The sequence below is a fragment of the Typopeltis vanoorti genome, chromosome 22 (genome assembly GCF_054136105.1).
Source record: "Typopeltis vanoorti isolate ZY-2024b chromosome 22, IOZ_Tvanoo_1.0, whole genome shotgun sequence".
In the NCBI taxonomy this organism is placed as follows: domain Eukaryota; kingdom Metazoa; phylum Arthropoda; class Arachnida; order Uropygi; family Thelyphonidae; genus Typopeltis; species Typopeltis vanoorti.
In genome coordinates, this window is record NC_143570.1 from 29,297,175 (window position 1) to 29,321,600 (window position 24,426).

Sequence of the window (24,426 nt, forward strand, 5' to 3'; positions counted from 1 at the left end):
TGGCAAGTTGGGACCGGCAGACCACGCTTTAGACACTCCTTCACACAGGATTAGATGGAGGAAAATGAACGTGCTATTTAGGAGTTGTTATAGATCTGAAAGATTATTTTTTGAGTCTGCAATGGCTTTGAAGAATTCTCCCAACCTTAACAAATATGGTTGCATTAATTTGCCAAAAATTTGAGAGATGGTTATCCTAAGAAAAAATCCTGGATAGCTACTTTTTTTTTTTTTTTTTGTTAGAGGCTGCCAAAAATAGGACTTTAGATCTTTTGTCTTTTGCAATTATATTGTTTCACTCACTCACTGTCGTGTATACAAGTGTGTTGTGCTCTGATGATGCTGAGTTGAAAATCAGCAAAATAAAACATCTTTGTGATAAAAGTGTGTGTGTGGTGTTGTTAATACGTGAAAAATAAGTCATGAATAACCATCAACACCTAAGCTTATCTGTTAGAATCATAATCACTCTCATCAACTGGAGAGAGAGAGCTTTGACATCTCATACATAATGACATCCTCTGATGAGATGATCAAATCAAAAGTTTTTTCAGGTGAAAAAACTTCCATAAACTTATCTCTAATCCAGAGAATTTTAATAATAGGGTGTGACACCCTCTGGAAACTCGTATAGGTAAATATGCATGACTTCTCTGTTACTTCCAACTTAGTATCACCACTTCTGGGCCTGGCTCCCACTGATGAGACCTCAATAAAGGTCGATGGGTAGTGACCCTTCCCTTAATGAATAGCATTATACATGTCTGCAAGGAGATGTGCTTTGCATTATGAGAGATACTAAGGCAAGTGATGAGAACTTATGCCACCTTTGCCATGAGTTGCCTCAGTCCTGAAAGTACTTCAGGTGCAAACTTTGTTTGCCTATACTCGGATAAAGGATAAAACCAAATATATGATGTATGCCAACATAACAACTCATTCCTGGATCTATAACAAGTTGTTTCACTGATACAACGTATTAGATGTGACTACTTCTCTATACCTTCCTCGAGCCATTTCTTTTTCTTTTACCTATTCTAGAACTTTCTTCACACCCAAATGTTCTCCCTACATCCCAGGCCATCTCATTTCCTCCTTGTCTACACAAGTATTCACTTCCTCTTTATGAATCAACTTTTCTCACACTGTGTTCTCCCTGTTTGTTTTGCACACTTGTTCTCTTCTGCATTATTATTATTACATGAAACCTCCAGGGAGTCCAAAGACTCATCGAGGGAGGGCACCTACTTCACAACTCTCAGTCTCCACCACTCAATCCAACTACAATGAACTGCTCTACTTTCATCATCTACACAATGCCATCTACTGCTGGTCACCACCACTAGTATTTTCACAGACAATCACAAACATCCATGCCCACAGTGGGATTCGAACCTGCAACCTTTTGGCTGGAGAGTGGATATGCTAACCACTCGGCCAACCAGGCCAGCTCTATACTTATGCTACTTGCTTTTCATTCATAAGCATCACTTCAATCTTTCCTTCATTACTCTTCTGCTCTTTCACATTGCTCAGATTCATTCTCAATCATTACTCTCCCTTCAAGCTACAGTCTTTCCAAATGACTTATATTTCAAATGCAGTCCATTACTCTTATACAGTTCAATTCATCCTTCAAACTCATTCCACACAATTAACAAACTGCACTCCTTTCTCTTCACATATTTTTGCTATATGTCATTCATAATCCTTGTTGTCCACCTCATCTCATCACTGTCATACTTGGGCAACACACTACCTTTCTTATCACACTATTATCTTTTATCTTCTCAACAACCTCCTGATATTCAGTCTTATATTCTCTCCTTGTTCTCGGTCAAGTCATTTGTCTCTACAACCACTACAAACTCTGTGGCTTGCTTATTCTTTATATCTAATGCCTCAATTATTATTCATTTACCTTCTGTATGTATCCTCAAATATTCCTCAAATTCAATTATCAATAACCCTCAAAGAAATAAATAGCACAGAACATGTTGCTCAAAAATAGCCACTTTAAAGGAACAAATAGAGATCCACAATTTTGTCTAATTGAAGGCAAGGATTCAAAAGTCCAAACCGTCAACTTCAAGTGGGGAGGGAGAGCAGATCATAGACCTACTCAATATAACAATGGTAGATTTTCAGATTGCTTTTAAAAATATAAAACAAAAAAGCTGACCAATGAAAAGATATCTACCTTACATAAAATTATACAGGAAATTGCTAATAAAAGGATCAAGACAAGGATGCATACTCTCACCATTACTGTTCAACCTTTAGAGCGAAACTATAATGAAAAGATCTCTAGAAAAGTGGAATGGAGGCATTAAATTAGGTGGCCAAACAATCACTAACCTACGATATGCAGATGACATAGTGGTAACAGCAACAAGCGAACAGGAATTAAAATCCATCCTGAATCAATTAGAATGGGAAAGCCTAAGCGGCGGTAAGAATAAATCAGGATAAAACGAAAATAATGATTTTAAACAATGGAGAAGAGATAGATGTAGAAGAAATTGAAATTGTCAACCATTTCAACTAGCTTGGAGTGATGATGATAAAAAAAGATGGATGTAAAAAAGACATAAGAAGAAGAATAGCACTAGCTAAAAAAGCAATGACTGATTTAACCAAGATCTGGAAAGGCAGGCACATCTCCAAAAAGACAAAAATTATGACTGTAGAAACTTTAGTTTTTTCAATCTTTCTCTATGCTTCTGAGTCTTGGACTATGACAAAAGATGATAGAAGAAGAATTGGGGCGTTCGAGCTCTGGTGCTGGAGAAGATTGTTAAGAGTGTCTTGGACAGAAAAGAGAACAAACAAAAGTATTCTATAAGAAACTGAATATCCACACAAGACTGATAAACATACTTGAAAAGAGAATACTGCAATATTTTGGACACATGTAGAAGGGAAGGCAACTGCCTAGAAAAAGTAATCATCCAAGGTAAACAGTGTGGGAAAAGAAAAAGAGGAAACCTCTCAACAGGTGGATTGATCAAATATCAAGAATCACTGAACTTAAACTAGAACAAGCAATAAGAGGCACAGGAGAGAAAGAAATGGCGAAGCATCATCAGGAAGGTCATGAGTCCTCAGACATAAGGAAATCCGAGAGAGAGAGAAAGATGTAGATGACATCGTATTAACATTAAGGGACCCAGATTTTGTATACTGTTTCTTCAAACTAGAAGAGCAATTTAGCAACATCAGTGATCTGTAACCCAGAGAAGACTAAACTTTTTTGGGACAATCGATCCTATGAATCCCTTTGGGCTTACAATGGCATAAGGCCCCACAGAAATTTTAGGAATACCCATCAAAGACAATGGTGTGTAATAAAGATATCAGCTCATTCATGAAACTTGGGAATCTCTTGGGCCATAGTAAGTGGGACTGCCCATCATTCTTCCGTAATGGAACTACAGTTCTAAAAACTATAATTTTTCCCTTAATACATTATACTGTTGACATTGCAGACATTAATAAAGAACAAGAAACAGTAATCTACATATGACTCAAACTATTTTTATCAATCTCCTGTCCATTGAAAGACAGAAGACTGATAAAGATCTCTTACTTCTATCAACAGCTCAGGGAGGTTTTGCCTTGCCTATTTTGAAAATTTAGTACCTGATCAAAATCTGCAAGTTAAATGTACAAAGCACTAATATTTACCTATGTTTTTGCACATTAATCAGGTACTCCCTAGGGTTCACTCTACTTTAGAGGCACCTGTCGCAGGGCTCCAACAGCAAGTCATACCAGCTCATTACAATCTATTGTGTAATGCCATCAGACAACTACAGAGTTCCAGAATATCCATAGCATAAAATACAAACCACAAAAGATTTATTGGTTCCAAACATAACAACAAATACTGCTTTAAAACTATGCAAGAACCATGCTCTACGCATGGTTCTTGCAAATGTACTGAAACAACTAATGCCTATTTTACTTCTGTCCAGCAGCCTATCAGCTATGATGAAAAGTTACAAATAACTAGTTTTTTTTTAACACTGGATCCAACTGAATATACCTCTATCTTCAATTTGATCTGGCACAAGCAAAACACAGGATAAACATCTTGATCATTGAAATCAAATGCTATCTTTAGATAGTGAGAAAGAAGGAAAAAGTAAACATCAGTAATGTCCACAGAAGTGCAAAGCACATTTGCCTTAGTTATTTACATAATGAAATTTGCCTAGGTTTTTACATAATAAAAAAAATCCTCTCAGAGATGAGATCTTTTTCAGTAACTTGGGTGATATAAATGACACTGGTTGTTTCTCTAGTTATTTTTTTTTCTATGTATAAGTTCAAGTTCTCAGGGTTTCTTTTCTTTTTTTTTTTGTCAATTATCAGTTTGTAAGAAAGCATGATATCTGCAAGAGGCCTAAAGAATGCTTGAATAAGGCAATATTATTATTATTATTATTCGTGATACCTCCAACGAGTCCAAAGACTCATCGCGGGAGGACACCTATTGTACAACTCTCCGTCTACACCTACTACCAATCATCTACATCAGCGATCTACCAAGACAATTTACCATTACATACTGAGGCCAAGTGGACCTGGATGTGTTTACCTTGAACTGATTAACCACACTACCCACCAAGATGTCTATAGACGTCAAGGTTATCATGGATGCGAAGTGCATATTAAAATTGTAATGCCAGTGATATTATCGAAATATATGATGGATACGAAGCGTATGAGGATGTCTATATGATCCATAATGGTCAGTAAGGTGGTTAAAGCTTCAAAAATAGCCAAACCATCAGCAGACAGTCAACCCAACAGCCAAGAACACCCAACCCCAAAGCTAATAGGTAGTGTAATTATAGGACTTGAGGTTTTGTTTGTGTATCTACTGTTCCATCTTTATTACTGAAGTGTTCCTGCATGCACATATTTAATACCAGTGTATTAATCCCTGAAGATGCTGATTTAACTTCGGCAAAATATAGTAAGTAACAACTAATACTTTTAGTTATTTCTATTTATGATGCCCATTTCCTTAAACAACACAATGCTGGACAATCAACATGTATAAGCCTAAACATCAGGAAAACAAGTCTCGTTAGAGACCTTTCTTATAATATTTTTAATAAAAGATGCATTTTATCCATATAATTTCTAAAATATCCAAAAGGTATATGGACACTTCACATCCATGTAATTATAGACATGTATAGCATATGTCAGGGCTGGTACGGCAACTAAAAAGGAATATAATCATCATCATATTCCTGAAATGTACCTTCAAGGGGTGTACAGGATATGATAGTACTACATGAAAAATTTACGTCATTACTAACTTCCTATCTACAATTTTCCTTCAAATCAGTTTGTTACTTGTCAAGATTCCAACATTATCAGATCTTATATTTCTATTGTCTGAGGCACTTTGTACCGTATCAATCCACCTATATCTTGGTCTTCCTCTGGGTGGTTTTCCTGCCAATCTGGCAGAGAACACTTGTTTTGCTAATCTTTCATCACCCATTCTGTTTAAGTAACCATACCACCTTAGATTAGCTCTGCTAACACATTCCTGGATGCTGACAATATCAAGCCTAATATCCTCATTTTTAATATGATATTGCCATTGATGCCATCTGATCACGCCTCTAATCTTTCTCAGGACTCTCATATCTACTGTCTCTTCTTTCGTCAAGTGTTTTACTTCTGACCCAGCATTCAGATCCATAAGTTAAAACTGTTTGAACACTGTCTTGTATATAGCTAATTTAGTGTTCCGACTAATTTCTCTCTTATTTCATATGAATTTATTCAATTGACTGCCTACCATACCAGCTTTGTTGATTCTGTTGTCTATTTCCATATTTAATTTACCATCTTCATTAAAAATCGTGCCTGAAATAGCAGCTGAAATGTTTTACTTGTTCCACAGGTTCCCCATTCACAATGCAGTTGACATTTTCAACAATACCTATTTTCATTGTCTTTGTCTTTTTAATGCTGACCTTCATACCATATCTATTACAACAGTTATTCAATTTAGTCAGAGAATCTTGCAAACTTGTAGCGGATTTATTTACAAGTATAACATTGTCCGTATAAAGCAAAGAGCTGACATTAACATCTCCAATTCTGATATCATGTTTTATACCACTTTCCTTCATAATGTGATCCATATAGATAATGAATAACAGAGAGGATAATGTACATCCTTGTCTCACACCAGATTTAATATTAAACCATCTTCCTGTACGTCCTTCAATTCTAACTGCTGACTTACAACTCAAATAAAGACTAAGTATTGCTTGATATAATGCCCCATTGACACCATATAACTGCAGCATATTGAATAGCTTCTCTCTTGGCACCTTGTCATATGCCTTTTCCAGATCAACAAAACTTAAATACAGATCTTTGTTATATTCCAATTCGTTCTCAATTATTTGTCGTAAAGTGAAGATCTGATCCTGACAGCCTCTATTTGGCCTCAATCCAGCTTGTTCTTCACCAAGCTTTTCTTCCACAATTCTTCTCAACCGTTTCTCAAGTATACTTGCATAGATCTTGCCAAGAACACTCAGTAGGGAAATACCTCTGTAATTCTCACATTCAGTTTTATTTCCCTTTTTATATATGGGTACTATTAGAGCTCTACTCCAATCATCGAGAATTCGTCCCTCTGTCTAGGCTTTCTGAATTATGCAGTGCAGCCACTGTAAGACTTTTATAAAACCATATTTCAGCACTTCTGGTCGAATATCATCTACTCCTGCTGCCTTTCCAAAATGTAATAAACTTCCTACTTTCCAGTGAACTTCCTGATGACTGACTACTAGCTAATAATTCCCTATTCATTTTGCCACCCTATTTTTTGTCTGAATTACAATTTTATTACTTTGTCATGTGATATTAAATGCCTTTTTCAAAATTTGGAAAATATCTTATATGCAACTCTTCCTCTGTTCAACACTATTGTAAGATTATTCTAAAATAACCTGTTGAAACCCATTGAAATCTCTAGAGATCCCATTTCTTTTCGATCCAATCTTGTATTACTAAATTACTCTTCACCATTACTTCTGAAACACAAACTAGTCAAAACAGTGTGATGCTGCTGTCTCTTGGATCCCCCTTTATGCAATGACTATCTTCAGGAACTACCTTTGTTGCAAGATTTTCCTTAAATAAAGCCAAGAACTGGGTTAGGGTGTTTTGGACGTCTGTAAATTTCCTGTATCTGGCTGGCTTGTGTTTTGTAGGATGAAGAATCCAAATTTCCTGAAGGGGGGGAACCCTACTACCACCACCACTGTATGAGACTAACTCAACTTCAGATGAAACAATCCTTATAAAAGGTTCTTTGCATCCTAGGCAGGATTCAAACTGAGGGCTTTCTAACAAGGACATTATTGATATCAAGTTATGGAACCTTACAAAGCCAAGGATACCAGTCATTTTCTTTATACATTCCCTTCATATATGCAGTAATATCTCATCTCGTCCCACTGCCTATTTGAAATAAGCTTACCTAATATCTTTAACACCTTTACATTCATCGATTTCTTTCTCATTCATATTCAATATCTTGAACTTTCCTTCAACATGAAATATACTGGCAAATTATTCACAAAATATTTCCACCATGTTCTGCTGATATCACCATACTGTCATCACCAGCACCAGGATATCTATCCTCCATGCTCACCATACCTTATAAGGATCGCATGACAAAAAAACTTCCCTGAAATTGCTCTTGTTTGTTCTAAGAACTTCTGATTTGGTAAATTTCAGCTTCTTTACCACATCCATCACTTGCACTACCCATGCTTTATAATCCTCATACAACTGATGAATGATTATTCACTGAACATACCTTGCTCTTTTGCAATTCTCTTATAATTTCGTTATTCACCATTTCACATATACTGTTTATTCCTCTAATTCACGAAACAGTATGTCCGTGTTGCTAGCAAATGGTCTCTAATTCCCATGCATTACTAATCCCTTCTTGTTCCTCATATCACAATATGCTGCTGGGACTTGTTCACATTTCAATTGTTTTTCCACAGTAGCAAATGCACATGCTTGGACACTTCCCACATCAGAACTGGAGTCACTTTCACTCACTAGAGGGATCATGGACATATCATTCACTATCATATATTATTATTATCCAGGGAGTCAAAAGACTCATCGTGGGAGGTCGTTTTTATGAAACACAAAGTTTATCATACCACTCCTTGACCGTTCTTGCTCTAACCACTCTCTCAGGCAATGCATTCCATGGTTCAAACACCCTCCATGCAAAGAAAACACTCCTCACCCTCTTTCTCACAGCTTCCTTTCATAACTTCCAGGGATGGCCCCTTGTCATCGCTCATTCCTGCCGTACCACCAAGTGAAAGGCCTCCCCAATGTCTACCTTGTAACTGCCTCTCAACAGTTTAAAAGTCTCGATCATATCACCTCTCCTTCTTCTTCTATCTACCAAACTCTGCAGTCCACATTCCCTCAGTCGATCCTCGTAACTGACATTGTACAGTCCTGAAAACATCTTTGTTATTCGCCTCTGTACCCTTTCCACAGTTACTTTATCCCCTTCAAAGCCTGGGGACCAAATTTGAGAACAATAGTCTAAGTGTGGTCTGATCAGGGTCTTATAGAACAGAATGATAACCCTTATCTCTGCAGGTCAGCATCCTTCTCAGTATTGTGGCAATCCTCTGGGTTACCTTTGCAATATGCTCCCTGAATTTCAGGTTTCTATCAATCATCACTCCCAGATCTCTTCTCTCCCCTACTTCCTCCAGCATAGCTCCTCCAATCGAGTATGGATCCTCCCATCGATGGATCTCAAACTTCAAGACTTTACATTTTGCTGCATTAAATCGACACCTCCCATTCATTTGCCCATCTGTCTAGTTTATTCAAATCTTCTTGCAGGGCTGCCACATCTGCACTATTACTGATAACCCTTCCCAGCTTCACATCATCCATAAACAACTGAATATCCCTCTTGCAATCCATTGACAATGTCATTGATATAAAGGTTGAACAATACAGGTTCCAGTACTGAGCACTGTGGAACCCCCACTTGTAACCTTCTGCTTTCTTGATATTGCCCCACCATACTCTGATACCTATCAGACAGCCAATCCTGAATTCATTTGACTAACCCGACATTTAAACCCATATATTATATACAAAACAATTTCCCACATATTCCTTTTTTCATACTCTCATATACTGTCAGCATTTATTATTATTATTAAACAAGACCTCATGGAGTCAAAGACTCATCTGGGAGGTCCTTTTATCACACACACACACACATCTCATCATACCATGTCTTAAACACACTCAAATTCCTTGCAGACACCACATTCTCAGGCAAGGCATTCCAATCATTCACAACTCTACACGAAAAAAACCTGCCTCTCACACCCCTACTCACACTCTCTTTATACAGTTTCCAGGGATGACCACTTGTTCTCCCCCAATCTCCCACTATTTTCTGTAGAACTACTCCAACATTGATCCTATAACAACCCCTTACCAACTTGTAGGCCTCTATCATATCTCCCCCTCTTCCTCCTGTCCACCAGACTCTGCAAATTACATCTTCTCAATCTTTCCTCATACTCAACATTCCAGAGGTCAGAAACTACCTAGTCAGTCACCTTTGGACCCTTTCCAACATCTCTTCATCCTTCTGAAAACCAGGTGACCAAATCTGGGCACAATAGTCCATGTGTAGCCTAATCAGAGCCTTATACAATGGAACAAGAATGTCCCTACTTCTACATGTCAGTGTCCTCCGCATCATTCCCAGAAGACTTTGTGTTGTCTTCACAATTCTGGCGATGCGTCCCCTAAATTTCAGATCCTTATCCACTATCACCCCCAGATCTCTTATTTCCTCTACTTCCAACAATATATTCTCACCAAGCATAAATTCTGCATCCCATCTTTGTTTTCCAAATTTTAAAACCTTACATTTTGCAAAATTGAACTCACATCCCCATTTGCTTGCCCAATCACTCAATTTATTCAAGTCTTCTTGCAAGGCCACAACATCTTCACTACTCTTTATGGTTCGTCCCAAATTTGCATCATCTGCAAACAACTGAATATCTCCATCCAAATCTTTGCCAATATCATTAATATACAAGTTAAATAGTAATGGCCCTAAAACAGACCCCTGAGGCACTCCACTAGTGACTTTCCTTTTCCTGGATATCGCACCCCCATACACAACTTGATACCTATCAGATAGACAGTCTCCAATCCAATGCACTAATCTAATATCCAACCCCATCTGCTCTAGTTTGACTGTCAACTTATCATGAGGTACTCTATCAAAAGCTTTTGCGAAATCCAAGTATATTACTGTGTATCCTTCTCCTCTGTCCAAGGAAGCAGTCACTTTATTGTAATAAGCAAGTAGATTACTAAAACATAACCTCCCTTTAGCAAATCCATGCTGTCCATCAAAGATTATACCATTGTTGTCAACCCAACTCTGGATACTAGTTCTCACAAGCTTCTCCAACAACTTAACCACAACACTTGACACAGAGATAGGCCAATAGTTTGATGCTTGAATTCGATCACCTCCTTTATGAAGTGGCACAATCTTGCCCTCCTTCCACTCTTTAGGAACTTGACCAAGTGCAAGACTCATATTAAAAAAATATGTCAAGGCAGGTGTCAACTCTCTGGCACATTCCTTCACAATACGTGGTGATATATTATCAAGTCCCACAGATTTATTTATATCAAGTTTACTCAACTCCCCAAACACCTCTTGCTCATTTACAGTCAGTCTCTCCTCACGATCATCAACTGCTCTCAATCTCTCCATGAGGCCACATTCACAAGATTGAAAGATCTTTATGAACTGCTCATTAAGTATCTCCACCACATATTCTGCATCAGCTGTCTTTATACCATTTCCTCCAATCAATGTCATCCTTCCATAATCATTCTTTCTTTTGCTGGCTACATATTGAAAGAACTCCCTAGGATTCTTTTTGGCTTCATTAGCTAACTGCTGTTCATACCTCTCTTTAGCTACTCTCACCAACCAAGTCACCCTCCTTGCCCGGTCTTTGTAGACCTCATGAAATTGGTTACTTCCACTTCTCTTATGCTGCCTCCACAATGCCCTTTTTCTCTGTATCGCATGCTTAATCTCTTTATTCATCCATCTCACACCTACCTTATTTAACCTTCTCACCTGTGGTATACATTTAGACATTGCATCTACTAAATAATTTTTGAAAATCCCCCAAGCTGCATTGATCTCTTTTCCAGCTAACTCCTCATTTCATGCTACACCTGCAAGCTGTCTCCTGAGCTCTTCATAATCACCCCCCCCCCTTGTAGTTCCACATATACCCTTTTTTCACAGGGGTCCTTGCACTGCTGGCAACCATCCAGGTAATCACCTCATGGTCACTTTCACCAATTGGTGGATGATTTCACACCTCATTTATAATTACATCCTCCGATGAGATGACCAAATCCAAGACCCTTAATCCTCGTGTGCCCTCTGTTACATACTGTCTGAGGTAGTTATCCCTCAAAAACTCAAGAAACTTTTTTCTTTACTTCCAGTTGCTATCTCTTCATTCCAGTCTATATTGCCTAATTAAAATCACCCATAATGATCACCCCTTTCTTATTTGCTTGGCTTATTTGACTATACATTTCACTATCACCACCATCCACATTACCAGGTCTATAACAACATCCCACCAAGTATTTGATTCTATTCACCTCTATCTCACACCATCGCCAAAAAATTAAAATTTGCAGACATTCACTCTCCTGAAGCCAAAATATTAGCTATTTTAATAATATAAGCAGCATAATATTACCTAGCATACTATGAAAATTATTCATATAAATTAATAGAATTTAAAGTCTGCCAAATAAGACCTTGAAATAGTGAAGATTAGCAACAGCACTTTTCAGCTTTCTTCTGGTAGGAACAAAGAATGCCTTTTATACATCTGAGAAAGTTTGTTCAATTTGTTTACATGCAAATCATGATGAAAAAATTACAGTGGAAAAAAAAAAAAAAACTGACTAATGATATTACTGATTGAAAAGTTAAAATTCAATTAATTTTCTGTCTGAAGAATTCTATGCCAAAGAAGTATTTTTCCATGCTTGTGAAAGAACTGTTCCATTTTAAAGTGCTTCATACAAGCAATGAGTTGTACAGTTCATACTTTTTTTTGTGATATTAGAGCTTTCACTTCCACAGTATTAAGCACTTTATGTATGTGAGTGCATGCACACACAATTTTTTTTTTTTAATGAAGATCCGCCTGCAAATGACAGTTAGCCTACAGAATATAGATATCGTTATTGTACGGCACCTACATGGAGTCCAAAGACTCATCGCAAGCAACCCAATTTATATGCACGATCTATCATACCTCTCCCTGAACCTATTAACAGACAAAGCAGTAACAACCAACTCTGGCAACCAATTCCATTCAATCACAAATTTCCAAATGAAAAATCTAGTCCTCATGCCCTTACTGACCACACTCTTACTCAAATTCCAGGGATGACCTCTTGTTCTGCCTCTATAACTAAGTGCTCAAACATTTCCTCAGCATCAATCCAACAAAACCATTTAAGTAACTTAAATGTTTTTATCATATCCTGTCTTTTTTGCCTATCAATGCTATAACAGTCTGCCATCCACACACCCTCACAATTTATCCTTATAGAGAATGTTCCACAGACCACTCTTGGTTGCTTGCCTCTGAATCTTCTCCACCACTTCCTCATCCACAAGAAACCCAAGAGATAAGACCTTAGCACCATAATTCAGATATGGATGTATCAAGGACTTATAAATAGGAAGAACAACTTCTTTATCTCTACTTGTTAGTGTGCTCTTCAACAGCCAAGTAATCTTATGAGCTATCTTAGCAACCTTAGCAATATGTCCACCAAACTTCAACTCTGTCTACAACCACCACCACCACCCCTAAATTCCTAGCTTTATCTATTTCCTAGAGTACAGTTCCATTAATGTGGTGCACAGTTTGTAATCTATTTATTCCAAAATACATAACTTTACATTTCTCCACATTAAACTGACATCCATTATCTTTTGCCCATACTGAAAGCCTATTTAAATCATCCTGCACTCCACATCGCCTTGATTCACTATTCTTCTTCTTCACCTATCTGAACCTCTGAGGGTCTTTGTTGCATATATCAACTTCTTCCATTCCTTTCTATCTTGAGCTCTTGCATTCCAGTCCTGGATTCTCATCTCAGCTGTAAGTCTTTTTGATATTATTCTCCCAACATGCATGCACACATACAATATACCTCTGGGTTGTTTTCCATCAAGCTTCATCTTGAATGCTTGTTTATCCATTCTACTCTGTTACTCTATCTAATTTTGCATCACCAGCAAACAACTGAATATTTCCTATATCATTTATGTACAAATTAAACATTGTAGTTTAATTTGTACATAAATTAAACCACACCACTAGTCACCAGCTTTCAGCTGGATTCTGCTCCTCCATACACCACTTTTTGATATCTGCCCAGCAGCCACCCACATAACTAGTGTCATATCCATCCCAATTTGTTCTAATTTGCATAACAGAGTTTCATGTGAAATTTGGTCAGATGCCTTTGAAAACTCAGCAGAATCATCATGTAGCCATTTCACCTTTTACAACTTGTTGGATATATCACTCCATTATAAAAGGTTAGTATATTACTATGGCATGAACAACCATTCACAAAACCATGTTTCCCCCCTCATAGGGGAGTATCATATTTCTTTCCATCCATTACTGAATTCACTTTTTTTACAAATTTTTTCAGTACTTTTACCACCACCACTCCCGAGATTCCGATTGGTCTAAATTTGCTACTGCAATCTCAGAACCACCCTAATGCAAGGGAATTATTTTGCCCTGTTTCCACTCCCCTTGGAACTCGACCAAAGCTGAGACTTAAATTAAAAAGCCTAGTTAGAGGAATTGCCAATTGCCTTGCACATTCCCTAAAAACGTGAGCTGATATCCTATCTAATCCCACAGATGTATTCACATTGAGATTCTACAATATTCCAACAACCTCCAGTTCATCCACCTCTGTTCCCACATAAGTCTCTGTCACATGTCACAGGATTAAACTCATCTGTATGATATACCCTTGCAAAGTGGTCACTGAGTAATTAATTATTTTATCTGCTTCTATCACCTCGTGAACATTAGCAGTAATTAAAGGTTATTCTTCCATAGTCATTCCTCCTTTTACTTGCCACACAGTAAAACAACTCTGGAAATTCATTTGTCCTGTAGGCTAGATTCTTCTTGTAATCTGATTTTGCCTTCCATACCATAGTGGTTACTCATCTTGCCTAACCCTTATACTGTTCATGAGTTTGTTGATCATCTTATATACCTTCCACAGCATTTTCTTTTTCTGAAGCTCATGCTTAATGATATTACTCATCCATCTAACTCCTACCTGATTAACCTTCTTACCTTAGGTATACAATTTAGTATAGCTTCCTCTAGATAACCCTTAACTATCACACGTCAGCATATACTAATAACATCCATTGCAGGGTTTTATGACATGGCACAGCTATGAGCTTCTTTCTAAGCTTTCATAATCACCCACATTGTAATTCCACACATATATCCCTTCTCGACAGAATATTCCTCATTTTTTGTTGTTATTATTATTATTGATAATAATAATAATAACACCATGAGTCAAAGACTCATCTAGGAGATTCCTTTGTCATACACACAACTCATTATACCACACCTTAAACACATTCAAATTCTCTGCAGACACCACACTCTCAAAGACATTCTAATCATTCACAACTCTGCATGAAAAAAACCTGCTTCTCCCTCCCTTGTTCACACACACTTCTTACAAAGCTTCCAGAGATGACCACTATTCTCCCCTTATCTCCACCATTTTATCAAAATCTTCTTCAACACTGATCCTATAACAATCCCTTACTGATATGATAGAACCATACAAGTTGGTTGAAGAGATGTTTGAACCCTTTTAGACATCTCTTCAAAAGGACGAAGAGATGTTTGAAAGGGTCCAGAGGCGAGCGAGTGACTAAGGTAGGTCTGATCTTTGGATCCTTTCAAACATCTCTTTGTCCTTTTGAAAACCATGTGACCAAATCTGTGCACAGTAGTCCATGTGTGGTCTAATCAGAGCCTTATACAATGGAACAAGAATCTCCTTACTTCTACTAGTCAGTGTCCTCTGATTCATTACCAGAATTTGTTGCTGTCCTCACAATTTTGGCAATGTGTCCTCTAAATTTTAGATCCTTATCCACCATCATCCCAAGATCTATTATTTCCTCCACTTCCAACAATATATCCCCACAAAGCATAAATTCTATATCCCATCTTTGTTTCCCAAAATTTTAAAACCTTACATTTTGCGATACTGAACTGACATCCGTGCTCCTATGCCCCTTGACTCAATCTATTCAAGTCTTCTTGTTAGGCCACAACATCTGCTCTACTCCTCATAGTTCGTCCCAACTTTACATCATCTGCAAACAACTGAATATCTCCATTCAAATCTTACCCAATATCATTAACATACAGGATAAACAGCAATAACTATAAAATAGACCCCTGAGGCACACCACTAGTGACTTTCCTCTTCTGGGATATTGCTCTCCCATACTCAACTTGTTGATATCTATCAGAGAGCTAATCTCTGATCCAATGTACTAGTCTCATATCCAATCCCATCTGCTCTTATCATGCGGTAATCTATCAAAAGCCTTTGCAAAATCTAAGTATACCTCTATGTATCCATCTCCCTCATCGAATGCACCTTATTGTAATAAGAAAGTAAATTACTAAAACATGCTCTCCCTTTAGTAAATCCATGCTGTCCATCAAAAGATAATACCATTGTTGTCAACCCAATTCTGGATCCTGGTTCTTACCAGCCTCTCCAACACTTTAACCACAACAACTGACACACAGATAGGCCCCCAATTTGATGCTTGTGTTCTGTCACCCCCCCCCTCATTAAGCAGCACAATCTTGCCATTCTTCCACTCCAGTCATATTAAACAAATATGTCAAGTCAGATGCCAACACCCTGGCAAATTCCTTCAAAATACATGGTGATATATTATCAAGTCTCACAGATTTATTAACACCCCAACCGGCCATGATGTCTATAGACATCCAGCAAAATCTGGATACGATTCTGTAAATACCTATTGAATAACATGGATAAGAAGTGCAATTTGGTATCACTATTTCTTTCACCATGGCCGGTAGAGAGGTTAACATCAAGTTTGCTCAATTCCCCATATACCTCTTGCTCAAGTCAAGAATGCATGGTTACTTTCCTCCAATCAGAGGCAATGTGGCCACTGATTGGAGGAAAGTTATAGATAGCTCTTCTGATCCTATGACCAGGTCCAATACTCTTGCACCTCAAGTCCCCTACATCACATGCTGCCTCAAGTAATAATCTCTCGGTAGGTGTATAAATTCCATTTCCAAATCCTGCAATGTAATTTCTCTTCCTTCCAATTTATATCTATATAGTTGAAGTCCTCCATAATAATCACTTGACCTGTACTCATACTAATTTGCTAATGCATGTCTTCTAGATAATCCATGCAACTTCTAGATAATCCCAGCCTATAGCAACAACCAACTTTATATTTTGTCTCACTGGCCTTAATCACATATCTGACGATTCAAATGAACAGCCACCCTCTTGCCAATCTCCTATTCTTTTTGGCTGCAATTCATCTGCTATCATCAGCACCCCTCCCCCATCCTTATTTCTCTATCTTCCCTGAAAATACTAAACCCTTGTTGTTAGCCAAGTCTCACTAACGCCTATAACTTTTGGCAAGGTTGCACTAACCAATGCCAAAAACTTCTCCTCCTTGTTCCTGATACTTCTGGCTAGAAAGTGGAGCATCCCCTTAGCCCCCCCGACCTCCACCTTTACTTCATGAACTGACTAACCTATTCAATATTTCTGCTTGAGAGACTAGATTCCACACTTGGTCATTCTCACACTCACTCACCTCATCGGTGCCTTCACACAAACTCATCTGCTTCCACCCTAATTGCTTAAGTTTTCCTGAATTTGCACTTCAGCATGCTCAGTGAACAAATCTCTCTTTAGACACCTAACACCAAAACCACTTAGATGCAGTTCATCAGCTTTATATAAATCCTTCAAACATAGGCCATAGGTCCACAAACTCTAGTGCATTGATTCTTTTGCTATCAACACCTTGCTCCTCAATTCTCCTCTATCATAGCATGGCAGAAGACTTACAATTTTCATCTTCTTGCTCTTCATTTTTGCTTCACCCAATAACTCTTTCACATCTTCACATATCAGTATCATAGGTGGATTAAATAAACAGGAAATGCTCCATAAAAATAAAATTAGTTATATACAAGAATATATACAAACCAATTTTAACTTATGGATCTGAGAAATAGGTTAGAAATAAAACAATTGATCAAAGACTACAAATCACAGAGTTCTGAGAACAATTAGGGGGTGGGTGGAGTGAACAGATGGCATCAATAACAGAATCATTAAAACGATTATAATTAGGAAAGAGTTAGACATTATCAACCAGGAGTGCATGAGCAATGCAAACCTCACATGGTAAAGTCACTTAAATAGAAAGGGAGAGAAAAGATTGGCAAAACAAGTGTTTTCTGCAAGGAAATGAGGAAGAAGCCCAAGATATATGTGGATTAATACTGTATGAAGAACCTTAGAAGACTGAAATATTAGAGCTGACAATGTTGGAGTTCTAACAGATAAAGGAAAATTGTCGAAAGGAAGTGACTAATCATGTAAACTTTTCACATAGTACTATCACAATGTCTTATACACCCTATTATAGCACATATCAGGAATTTGATGAGAATGATGATGACAATCACTACAGGAAAAATCACTATCTCAACCAGTTTTGACTTTTATTAATGAGATGAGATCTGTGACGGTTAAGACCAGAGTGAGTAGTGACCCTTCCCATAATGTATTGCAATATATATATAAAGGTGTACTGTGCATTATGCAATACTTTGGTAAATGATGTATACAGAGACAGATAACTTCACAAAAGCCTAGTTGTGAAGCTATTTCACACACAAACTTTTGTTTGCTTAACATGAGTAAAGGAAAAAGAATAGTTTCTCGTTGAATATTATTTACTTTCTAACCAAGTGAAATAAACTTAAACTATCTCTCATCCCAAGTATGTTAATAACATAGTCATAGCCTGCTTTGCTACTTGTATATGGAAAATCTTCACAAAACATATAGGTGCACAATAGGTTTCAAATTCACAGAAATTTAATAAGAGAAGATAATCCCTTGGACAAGGAGAATAGTCAGGTTATATAATGCAGTGATCTCTCATTTATCAGCCATGTTGGGGAAACTGAAAGATAGCCAGTCCCCACATTTCACTGATGCCAAGGTTTGAGCCCAATTCCGACGACATGGTTGAAGTTTCATAATCTTATCGTTATCCAGCATTACCGTGAGATCTGAAGACTATGGCAGGAGATTAATACTATGCATTATTCACACAATAACTAATCATACCTTTACTTTAAAACTTATTCACTGACAGAGAACTCACAACTACATCTAGCAACTGATTCCATTCATTCACAACATTCCAAAAACTTCGAAAGATGATGACCCTGTTCTCTCTGCCCTCCCCCCTTGTGTCATGTACTGAAAAATTACTTCTGTATTCATCCTTTAGATCTCCTTAGTGACTTATCCCCATTTCCCATCAATGGCTTATTGACTCATGTTTCTATAACATCCTCTCTTTTCTGCTTCTCAACAACCAAATTCTGTAACCCTCAAACTTTAGTTCTATCCTTCAAAAATTGACTGACAGCCCTGTCAGTGTTTTGGTCTGCTTCTGGATCAATGAAGTTAATCTCTAAGAAGTTATAAAGAATTAACAAGAGGCTCACATAAACCACTAATCATGCAATAACTATCACATCTTTCGTGAATTTCAAATGCTGACAAGCCACCTCACAACTACCTCAGGCAACCCATTCCATTCATTCATTCATTCCAATCTTCAAGCAAAATACCAGTACTCCTGCAATTGCTTATTTGCAGGAAAAATCAATGTGAATATAGCAGTGGGATTGGATAGCATGTTGACTCAATTGACAAGAATGTGCAAGAGAAGTGGCAATACCTCTGACTAAGCCATTTTATTTAAGCCTTGGCTCTAGCAATATTCTGAAGGAGCAGAAAGAGGGCAAGATAGTTCCATTATGTTCAAAATACTCCAAAATAGAAGTAGCAGATTGTAGACTGATTAGCATCTTAGGAGTGATAATTAAAATTTTGAAAAAGTTATTAAAAAGGTAGTATTCGGGGAAAGGGATAGATTGGAATATGATACTCTTCTGTAGTCAGCAAAGCTTTATGAAAGGTAGGTCTTATATTAGTAATTTACTCACATTTAATAATAGAGTGACAGATGAATTGGATAAGGGAAATGGCTACACCATGATACTGTTTGACTCTGCAAAGATAATTAACAGAAGCCGCATGAAAAGCTATTACATAAGTTGGAATAAGTGGGAATGGATATGAAGCTGATGCCACAGATAGGAGATGGCTGAAAGACAGAAAGACACTTGAAAGTGGTACATGGTGGAATGGAATACATGAGAATGTAGGTAGCTATTTAGTAATACTGATGATGATAATGCAAAACTCAGGCAAACAATTATTATTAAAGGTAACTTAGAGATCCTGCAGGATAGTTTAAATAAACTAGGTGTGTTGACAAAGATTACGTGTCAGTTTAATGTGGCAAAACATAAGGTTATGCACTATTGTTAATGTGATAAAGAGTAAGTGTTTGCATTGAGAGACGAAAAGATTATACTGATGATAGCGGGCTGGTGGAAATTGAAGAAGCTAGAGTTGGTGGTCAGGGGAGTTGTTTGGAAGGCATATTGTATAAGTGGGAAAAACAGCTGAAGAACACAGTGACAAGCAGGGATGGAGATGTTGTTATTCCTCTTTGTGAGGTTATAAGGATGGCAGCATCATAACTGGTGTGCATGAATTTCATTGCTGGGTTTCTTGAGGATAAGCAGGTGGTGGAGAGGATCCAGAGATGGGAACTAAAGGTATGGACTGAAGGTAAGTTGCAAAGTTTAGCTGACGGGCAGAAAAGAGGGGACATAATGGAAACTTATACTAAAGGAAATTCTTATAAGGCTGACATAAAAGAAATTTTTGGATGCATGACAAACAGGCAGAGAACAAGAGGTTGTCCCTGGAAAGTGTTTAAGACTGTAGTCAGTAAGGGTGCAAGGACAAGACTAGAATTTTAGTATGGAGAGTGGAGAATGACAACAATGGATAGCCAGATTGAGTTTAAGCAAGAGTACGTTATCAATAATGGTTAGTGGAGGTTTCCTAGGATGTCTTCCTACTCCATGTAGTAGTGATAACAAAACTTTCTCAATATATTTTAAATGACTGTAAAACATGAGTATATTTAGATGTACTCATAGAGCATTAAGTAAAACGTAGCAGAAGACCATAAAATTGTTTCAGTTGAGTTACTATAGTTTCATCAGAGTATTGGAAAGTTTAGTATTATGAATTATAGAAAAACAGTGTTAAAAACTAAGATAGAATGATAATATACTGCTGACTATAAAGAACATTTATCAATAAAAATGCAGTCCACACACACAAAAGTTCATTGGCTAGGGAACTATCATCAAGTTAGTTGCTCATAATGACAAGTCATGTGGCTGATTCATTAGGTAAAACTACCTTTATCTAAAAATAAAAAGTCCTAATCAGAAGTGGTCAAAATATAACACAAACATACACAATAAATATAGGTTTGGTTATGCTTATTTAAAAGTTACATGAAATGAAAATAATAAAACTTTTATTCATGATAAGCATTGAAATAATTTTTAAAACTCTCAATGATGTGATCGGGCAATTTTTCGCTAACACACTCTATAAGAAAATTATCCACTATGAAATGTGGACATTACTGTTATAAGATTTAACCGAACATACTACGGCCAACTCAGCATATTCCTTCTCGATTTCGCTATTCTTGCTGAAGTCATCTGAATGATGTGATAGAAAGCAAAACTCTTCAAAGGATTATGTGAATATGACTATGCTTTTCGTACTACTGAAGTATCAAGGAGAAATCAAATTTCCATAAATTTAGGCCTCAAGAAAAAGAGAGATTTTAACGATGAAGTAAAGCAATATCGTATTTCATTTATTTAGGTGAAGATATATTTCAGGAAGTAGATAATTCACTTAACATACATAGTTTTCATCTGCCTATATAACACGCTCGTTAAGTTCCTAAATTGTTACATACCACACTACCTTTTCATGTCATCTTCTAACACCATACACATGGATTGTTTACTTGACCACATACAGTAAACCAGGGTTTCCATCAGCTGGCCAATGACTGACACAACGCTGTATGGTGAACGCTTCACGAGTAACAGAAAGAGTAATATTTCTGTTATATTTTGTGGTGAATTAAATATCATATATATCATATAAGATTTTCAAGCAATATGTTGAATGAGTACGATATTGAAAGAGGGTGCGCTACCCAAACAATAGTCTGAATAAGAAGGATATTGAAAATACAAACGATAACAGCTGAATCTTAAATATAGTTCTGGATCTTGATGAGAATAATGGTACTGATTGCATTTTTATCTTTAATTCTTGATAATTTTCGATGATCTGTTATTCTGTAATGAGTAATCTTCTCCAGTCAGATTGGAATATAAAATTAGCAACATGAGTCAGTATTACTGGATAATAAAAACCAAAATAGTAATAAATAAGCAAAATGCATCTTATAAATTAGATGCATGTACTTCGTACAAAAATGCTTGATGCTGGACTTCCTGTATTTTGCAGCGTTGATTATAAACAATGGAATACATTTATGTATTCTCACATAACACATGTTAAGTTTTATTATTTTGTATATAGTTCGTAAATAAGTCTCTCAAACTCAGTTGGTATAGACGAGTCCTTTGTTAAGAAGACCAAAATTCAAATCCTGTCTGTGACGGGAAGAACCTTTATCAATGCCTTTCAATAAATTGTTAATTAGCCGATTAGAAGGGTTGCTTTTCGAGTTTTTCTTCCCCCAGAAGAAGAAGAAGAAGAAAATGGGGTCCCTAAACAGGGCACATAGTTCTACATACAAAATACTTACCCTTAGAGGAAAAGCAAGCGGGCTGCATTAAATGTCCTAAAGCCCCTGATCAGGGGAGTCAACCTAAATCTATCTTGGACGGATGAGAAAGGATGGAAATAACTTGTTTATAATTCTTGAGTATAGGAGTTAGTGAAATGTCATGATTAAGTAACAGTATAAGATATGTGCGTGGAGCACGATGTTGGAATATATTTTTATTTCTGTTTTTCAGTATGGGTAAGTATTTTGTTAGTTCGATTTAAACTGATGTCATTGCCTCCGAAGCACAATTGGAAGAACAACGAGACATTGCATCCCTCGATTGTTAAAAACCTGCATTCTATTCTCGTTGTGACGAGAAGAATCTTTACATGGGCTTTTTAGTTGAAAGTGAGTTATCCAATATCATTTGGCTAGGTAGCAGGATTTTTTCTCTTGGAAATTCGGGTTTTCATTCCGTGTACAGAGAAATCGGTCATGAGAACACACGCACTTTACAGACAAAAATACTGTTAATGGTAGTGTTGATGGTAATAGCAGTGGACAGTGTTGATGGTAATAGCAGTGTCATTGAGTGTATTTTGGATAAATAAGTAGTAACAGGAAACAGTGAGATGTGTGTAGCAGAGTGGAGTAGAGTGCCCTCCTGCAATGAGTCCGTGGACTCCTTCGAGGTATCATGTAATTATAATGATAATAATAATTATTATTACTATTATTATTACGTAACACCTTCAGGGAGTCCAAAGACTCGTCGATGGAGGGTATCTACTCTACAACTCTCTGTCTCCACCAACTGCAACTAACTTCATCATCTACACCAATGCCATCTACCGCCGATCACCACCGCCAGTATTTTCACAGACAATCACAACATCCATGCCCACGGCAGGATTCGAACCCGCAACCTATTGACTAGAGAGCGGATGCGCTAACCACTCGGCCGGCATATAATAATAATGATGATGATGATGATGAGAGACCACAGCTGTAGTCTCTCTTTGTCAGGAGAATTAGAGAGACAGGAAGTGTGCTTCATACCATCACTCCACTGTCTTCACCATTATGACTAAGAATGATTAGTCCATAACTTCCTGTTATTGTCACTATATCTTTATGTTTCCGTGTACATTAGATGACTGAAATTCATGACTCCACTGATCTTTTTCTCGTTTTTCGATATCGAAATTGTGTTTCATCTACTTATCCACAGCATTTTTTAATTATTTTTTTTTTGTACAGTTATCGTATCATCAAAATTTTACTAACTTGGGAAAGTTCCTGGTTTCGCCAAATATCTCTTTCGGTTTTTAACGTCATGTGGTAATTTAGCCAATTGTGTCACGTAGCGTCCAATGTCTGCCTTGAACAGGCATTACCTGTTTCCAGAAGTAATGTTACGTATTGTTCTCCTAGCAGAAATATGGTTCTTACATATTCATTTTATCTTATCTTGCACGCACGCACGCACGCACGCACGCACGCACGCACGCACGCACACACACACACACACACACACACACACACACACACACACACACACACACACACACACACACACACACACACACACACACACACACACACACACACACACACACACACACACACACACACAAAATATCTGAACAATCGATTTCATATTTCTACTGCTAACATGATAATGAGACATATTTAAAGGCAATGTCATCACAAAATCATCACTCAATCATCAAATTGTTGTCTTATGGTGCATCTTTGGAAAGTTGTAGGATGATTTGCTTGTCGAAATGATCCACTTTCAGAAAATATCATTGAACTGCAGGAATAAACATGGAAAGAAAGTATGAACAAACTATAAGTAAGGTATTATCTCTAAAAACACTGCCCAATTATAGTATATAAATATTATTCAGGGATTTCCTATTCGAAATATTAAACTCGTTCTTAGACGTAGCGTGCAATGTTTTGAAAACAACAACAAAGAACAATGTGCACCCTTCGACTGGAAAAGAAATATGTTCGATTCTCGTCGTGATGAGAGGAGTCTTAGTGATTTTTCAACGGCAGGTGAGTTAGCTGTTCTCATATTGAGGAAACATGGTTTACTGTCTAAATTTCGAGTATTTTCT

At 37.1% G+C, this 24,426-nt stretch overlaps 1 protein-coding gene across 3 annotated transcripts in view; it reads right to left on the minus strand.

Annotated features, from left to right (window-relative positions):
• LOC150094266 (WD and tetratricopeptide repeats protein 1-like) overlaps positions 1 to 21,752 on the minus strand; it is a 447,781-nt gene extending 426,029 nt beyond the window's left edge. For 2 of the 3 annotated variants that reach the window (XM_090412277.1, XM_090412279.1), the window contains exon 1: positions 21,467 to 21,752. The gene's annotated coding sequence lies outside the window, so the exon portion shown is untranslated. The remainder of the gene's footprint in view (positions 1 to 21,466) is intronic. The other variant, XM_090412278.1, reaches the window with a different exon arrangement.
• Positions 21,753 to 24,426: the final 2,674 nt, after the last annotated feature.